This window comes from Diospyros lotus, chromosome 1 (genome assembly GCF_014633365.1).
Source record: "Diospyros lotus cultivar Yz01 chromosome 1, ASM1463336v1, whole genome shotgun sequence".
NCBI classification, from domain to species: domain Eukaryota; kingdom Viridiplantae; phylum Streptophyta; class Magnoliopsida; order Ericales; family Ebenaceae; genus Diospyros; species Diospyros lotus.
The window spans coordinates 40,514,459-40,521,126 of NC_068338.1; the positions used below are offsets into that span (position 1 = coordinate 40,514,459).

Consider the following 6,668-nt stretch of genomic DNA (forward strand, 5'->3'; position numbering starts at 1 on the left):
TATTTCCTGAGGACTCCAAACGTTTCTCTTAGATCGGAAACGTGGTCCGTCACTTGCTCGGATTTTACCAGCATGTCGTCAACGTATACTTCCATGGTTTTTCCGATCAGTGTTTCGAACATCGTATTGACCAGCCTCTGGTAGGTCGCGCCAGCATTCTTCAATCCAAAGGGCATGACCTTGTAACAATAGAGCCCCCGGTCGGTTATGAACGAGGTGTGCTCTTGGTCCGTGGGGTTCATGGGGATCTGGTTGTAGCCTGAATAGGCATCCATGAAACTGAGGAGGCAGTGACCAGCCGTTGCATCCATGAGCTGATCGATTCTGGGGAGAGGAAAGCTGTCTTTAGGACAGGCCTTGTTCAGGTTGGTGAAGTCGATGCAGGTCCTCCACTTCCCGTTTTTCTTTTTTACTAGGACCGGGTTGGCCACCCAGACCGGATAGTGGGCTTCCTTGATGAAATTATTTGCCAAGAGTTTGTCCACTTCTTCTTTAAGAGCGGCATAACGCTTCGGAGTCATTGGCCTCCTCTTCTGGCGCACTGGCCTGTAGCTTGGATCTACGTTGAGCCTGTGTGACATGACTTCTGGGGCGATTCCCACCATATCTTTGTGGTTCCATGCGAATACATCAAGGTTAGCTTTAAGGAAATCTGTAAGTTGAGATTTTACCTCGGGGGCTAGACTCTTGCCTAGCTTGAGGTGCCTTTCCTCGTCTGCCTCGCCGACTGAGATATCTTCGAGCTCTTCCATGGGACCGGTGGGCTTTTCGCAGTCGACCTCGCGTGGATCCAGGTCCTCCCATCGGCCGGTTGATCGCGGGCCGACTTTTGCGATGATATTTACTTTCTTTCCCTTTGCTCCCATTTTCAGGGCGTCCTCATAGCAACGTCTTGCGAGGTGCTGCTCGCCTCGTACATACCCTACACCGTCGGGGGTCGGGAATTTCACCGTAAGCGACCTGGTTGAAGTGACTAGATCCAGGTCGTTCATCGCCGGCCTTCCGAGTACGACGTTGTATGCTGAGGGGCAGTCAATTATTAGGAATTCTGCCAAAGTAGTGGCCTGGCAGTTCGCATCCCCGATGGTGAGGGGAAGGCTGATCCGATCGACAGGAATCACTGCGTCTCCCGTGAACCCATAGAGTGGTTCTGGGGACGAGCTCAACTGTTCTGGTCCCAAACCCATCTGATCGAAGCATGCTCTGTACATTACATTTACCGAGATGCCCGTGTCCACCATTATCCTTCGCACTTCGGAGTTGCCGACCTGGGCTTGTATAACGAGTGTGTCGTTGTGCGGCCAATGGACGTCTCTGGCGTCTTCTTCCGAGAAAAACATCTTCTCTAGGATTGGGTTACCCCTAGGCCGCTTCGTGGGAACCGGCTGTTCGCCCGATCTTGCTAGCAAGACATGGTTGGCCTCTCGTATGTATTTGTCACGGGATTTGTGGGAGAATCCAGCGAAGTGGGGCCCGCCATGGATCGTGTAGATGGTTCGTACAGCCGGTGATTGGTCATCATCGATGGGAGGTTGCTGCTGTACCGGCGGCTGGCTTGGTTGATTAGTCGGCCGCACCACGTAATCTTTCAAGCGACCTCTTCTTATCAGATCTTCGATGGCGTCCCTTAGGGCCCAGCATTCCGAGGTGTTGTGACCCGCCTCGTTGTGGTATGCGCAAAATTTTTCTTTGTTTCGGAATTTGTTTGGGGTTCTTAACAGGTTGGGCTTCCCGAATTCCTCTTTGTTCCTTTCGATGGCGAAGATCCTTTCTTGGGGGTCTGACAGAGCACAGTAGCTGTCAAAGCGCTGTGATCTACGAGGTCGCTCATCTCCCTCTGCCTTCCGAGCTCGCTTGAACACTTCATTGCTCGAGCGCTCCCCCCGAGCTTCTCTTCCGGCGTCTCCGTTGTGCCTTCTCTTATTCTGGCTGGAGCCCCCAGCTTCTTCTCTTGACCCGACGGGTTTCTTCGTCCCGAAGGCGTCTTCCCATTGGATTTCCTTGGAAGCTCGTTTATAGAATTCCCCCAGGTCTTTGACCGGGGTTCGGTAGATGCTCTCGTAGAGCTTTCCGTCTTTTCGGAGGCCGGCGGAGATCGCCGTTAGGATACTTTCATCCAAGGGATCCTCGACGTTGCTCACCTCGCGCCTGAACCTGGCGATGTAATCCCTTAGTGGCTCGTTTGCTTTCTGGAATACGGTGGCGAGGTGGCAAGGTGGCGCGAGCTGCCTCTTTAGAGCCCTGTATTGGTTAAGGAACCTCTGTTGGCACTCTTCCCAGCTGTTGATGCTACGAGGCGGAAGGCTCCTGAACCAAGCTCGGGGGATGTCTCCTAAGATTGCTGGGAAGGCGCGACATTTAGCCAGCGAGCTGGTTGTCTGTAGATCCATTTGCACGTTATACGCATCCAGGTAATCATAGGGGTCACTGTCCCCATTATATTGTGGCATGCTCGGGACCTTAAACCTCCGGGGCAGGGGTTCGAGCTCAATCTCTCTGATGAACGGCGTCCTATCCCCACAGCCATTATTCTGGCTGCGGACTCCTTGTCGTTCTTCCAGCTGTCGCACCCTTTGATACAGCTCTTCCACAGTTGAGTTCGGTCCTACTGATTGCTGGGCTTACGATCGCCTGCTTCTTTCTCGAACTGGGGAGCGGTGAATTGGGGACGGATAGTTATCCCCGATATCCTCTTCCGCGGGTGGGTGTCTCTCCTCCCGCGGTTGGCGGACCCTGCGAGGCGACGTCGGTGGGTCGTGGACAGCCCGTGCTTGAGCTTGGGCCAGAATTCTGACCGCGTCAGCGAGTTGCATTACCGTATTCTCCAATGCTTCCTGGCGCTGCTGCCAGTCCCGGATCGTCCCTGTCCCAGTGATTTGGACAGTAGGCTGGACAGGGGCCCGTGGTGGTATGCCGGGAGTGTCTCCGGCGGGCGGCGGCAAAGGAGTATCGGCTGTCGGGGCAACGGGTCCTCCATCTGGTGGTAAGTCTCGTGGTTGGTCGTGGTGATTTTCAGGTGGGTCGACTGCCGCCTCGGAACTTCTAGTATTCCTTCCTCTAGCCATGGCTATTGATCAGAGCAGCCCCTTCCTCTAGCGCCAAAATGTCGACGTTCGATTTCGGCCGACCGTGATTCGTTTTGGGCCGCGGTGAGTCAATCCAAAAATACCGAGAAGGAAGGAAACCCCCCCCCCCAAATTCCAAGCGTGTACACCAGAATCTTTTACGTAGTTCGGCCAGAACGATGCCTAGTCCACGGCCGCCGTCTGATTATTCTCTCAGAGTGGCGGTATCTGATTATTCTTTTTGTCCCTGCCCCTCATGGTCTCTTTGATTCTCATTTATATTGAGGGGCTTTTACAATTTAGATAATATATAAAAATACAGTGATTGTATAATGGGGGACAAACAGTTCTTATCACCTTCAGTGGGATTCTCATTACGAGGGGCATGGGCTGTTACAGATAAAGTGATCGGACCCTACCTCTGACTTCTCAGCAGTTTTGCCACTCATGCGAGCTGGAGGTTTTAGGCCAGCGACCTGGATGGGCCAGCGATCTGGAGGATATTTTAGGAGCTCGTTAGTCGATTGCTTGGAGCTCGTTGGGGGATTACCGGGAGCTCGCCATATGCTCGCTTTACGAGTTCCGAATCTTTGGTAGAGGCTGGACTTTCCTTGACGAAGTCGTCCGGGCCTTCTTGGCCTTGAGTGATTGGGCCGGTTTATCGGACCGAGTCTGGCCCATGCAGGGTGATGCGAAAAATACATATAACAATTTATAAATTGAATGAATAACTTATAAGCGGTAAAAATAGAACATCAAACACCTTTTATGATTCTTACAATTCACAAGAAAAAAAATATTGAATATACGACTCCAAGCGTGACACGTGTAATGCAGAGTGCAATGGAATTAATTTATTCTTAATTAATTTTATTTTGATATAATTAATTATTTTAATAGCCTATCAAGAAGTAATACCTCATATATGTGTATCAAATGAGGTGTAATATTAATGTTAATTCAACAAATAATAACATTAACTGGATAATATCTTATATAAATGTCAAAAATAAAAGGCAAGTGGCTCTAAATAATTTGAGGTTGCATTTGAATAAAGAAATTTGAAATTTATAATTGAAATACCTGCATTTCAAAAAATACCATTTTTTGTGTGATTTAAATTTATTCTATTTATGAGTCCAAATTAATGCATTCTCAATTTGGATACAAAATCAAATGGAACGTGTATTTTAAATGAAGTTGGAGTTTTAAATACCAAATTTCAAATGAAAAGATTAAATGATGAATCTATAGAGATGCTAAATTAATTGAAGGCATATGTTACCTGAAGTAAAGTTGTTTATTCTTTTTTTTTTATTATCTATATGTATAAATACAAATAAAAAACTATTAAAATTAATTTAACAGTCTTTAAACCATTAAATGCTGAGAGGTTGACTATGAAAGAAGATTTTACCACCACTTTATATATTTTTTTGTTCATGATATTGTCAATTTCAACATTCATCGCACTATAAATTAAAACTATACACAAAATTCAATATCCTATTTAAAAAATTATACAGTGCATTACAAGATTGAACTTAGACGCAAATTTGATATAGTATTAAAAAATTTTAAAAACTCGTATATAAAATTAAAACAAAGGCAAAAATTGAGCATTTTTTCTATAATTCACAAATTTTAAATGATAATGCTTTAAAAGCGATCAGAAACTCAGGAGTGTTTGCCATAACACTTCCTTCACAAACATGCTAATCATATCCCAGAGTTCAAGAAAGCTGAACAAGCCCTGCACTTGGATGATCAAATAGTCATAATAGAAAAACATAGGAAGAAATAGTTGACGATAAAACCAAATTTATTGGGAATTTACTGAAAGAGAGCAAAGGTAAACAAGGATTAAGATGCTGGAAAGCCTCCATCATCTCCTAAAAGTTTGCAGGCCATAAGTAAAACTTAAAACATACTTTCTCAAACTTCAACTTAATTTGGAAATAGTAAATCATATTTCCATCAAATGGAAGATATCCTCCAACGCGTAAATCCCTTCATCTGGGGGATTTTTACTATTAATGGCAGAGTTGGCTGGTAGAGAAGTGGCCGTGGTATTTTGATATTTGATCTCCATTGTCAGCATCTTCAGAGATATTTTTCTCAGATAATCAAACTGCAATTAGAAGTTAAGAAAATACATATTGCTGAGAAATTCATAAAGACATAATATGGAGCATTTTAAACAACAAAATATACATTTTAGCATGCTTAAAATAAACAAGTGATCAAAAACAACAGGGCATGTACATTATAAGAATCAAAATATGCCAAATGACATGGTACCTGGCTTGTTGCAGCGGTGTAGATCTTCTCCTCAAATCTACTTGCAATTAGCTTGAGTTCATGAAGAACCTCTTGTCCAGAAAAAGGAAGGTGCGTCTTCAAAGTGTCCGTGCTGATCCCATGACATGTTACATTTAAATGTTAATTCTCCCAGGTAGTAAGAATATCATTCGTGGTACAAGGAAAATAAATGACTTGGCAGCACAACCAATGAAGCATGGAAAAAATTTGCTAGTACCTTGAGCAGAACTCACATTTTGTTAACTATCTCTTGTCGTGCATTGGGTGGCAACTGGGTCCTCCAATCAGCGCCAGAACTTCCAATATCCATCGTAGATTTAATAGCACCTTGAACAGAACTCCAGTTATTGGTATCCATCGAAGTTCCTACCAACCAAATTAAAAACACCTCTTCCTTATGTTTCAACAATGGCAATTTATCAAACATTTAATCTTCCAACTATTATTACCTACATTCGGGGAATTTCCGCTAATACCGGCATGGTAGGATGGCATGTTGCTGGTGCTGCAGTTGTAGGCATGGGCGGATGGTTTGTTGCTGGGGCTGCTGTTGAAGATGTAGCATGGTAAGTCGACGGTGTTGGTGATGCTGTTGTAGGCATTGCAGGATTGTATGCTGCTGCTGCTGTAGGCATGGTACGATGGCATGTTGCTGGTGCTGCTGTTGTAGAAATGGTAGGAAAGTATGTTGCTGGTGCTGCTGTTGTATGCATGGTGGGATGGTATGTTGCTGGGGCTGCTGTTGTAGGCATTGTTGGATGGTAGAGAACTAGGCATTGTGTTTTGAGACATGGTCTCTACTCTCAGCATCTTCAGAGATATTTTTCTCAGATAATCAGACTGCAAGAAGAAATTAAAAAAATGCATATTAATTACTGATAACTGTAAAGGTTTAAAATATATAGAGAACTTTAAACAATAAAATATACATTTTAACATACTCACAATAAATAAGTGACCAAAAACAACATGTACTTCGTAAAAATGAAAGATGCCAAATGATGGGTATACCTGGCTTGTTGCAGCATCATAGATCTTCTCCTCAAATCTAATTGCCCTTCTCTCCATTTCTTGAAGTCCCTCTTGTCCACAAAAAGAAACATGCATCCTCAAAGTGTCCATGCTGATCACATGAAGCGTTATGATAGGAAATCCTCTATTTTCTTTTTCTTTGGGTTTTGATGTGTATAAGCTTGATTTAGTGCAGTTTATAAACCTAAAATAGGACTCAAAAGAGATGAGCTAAACAAATGCTAAGAAAAACTCACATCTTGTTAACAA

At 44.5% G+C, this 6,668-nt stretch overlaps 1 protein-coding gene across 1 annotated transcript in view; it reads right to left on the reverse strand.

Annotated features, from left to right (window-relative positions):
* LOC127799523 (mediator of RNA polymerase II transcription subunit 15a) overlaps nucleotides 1–6,668 on the reverse strand; it is a 169,822-nt gene extending 163,154 nt beyond the window's left edge. Inside the window, exon 1 of the mRNA XM_052333858.1 lies at nucleotides 6,656–6,668. The gene's annotated coding sequence lies outside the window, so the exon portion shown is untranslated. The remainder of the gene's footprint in view (nucleotides 1–6,655) is intronic.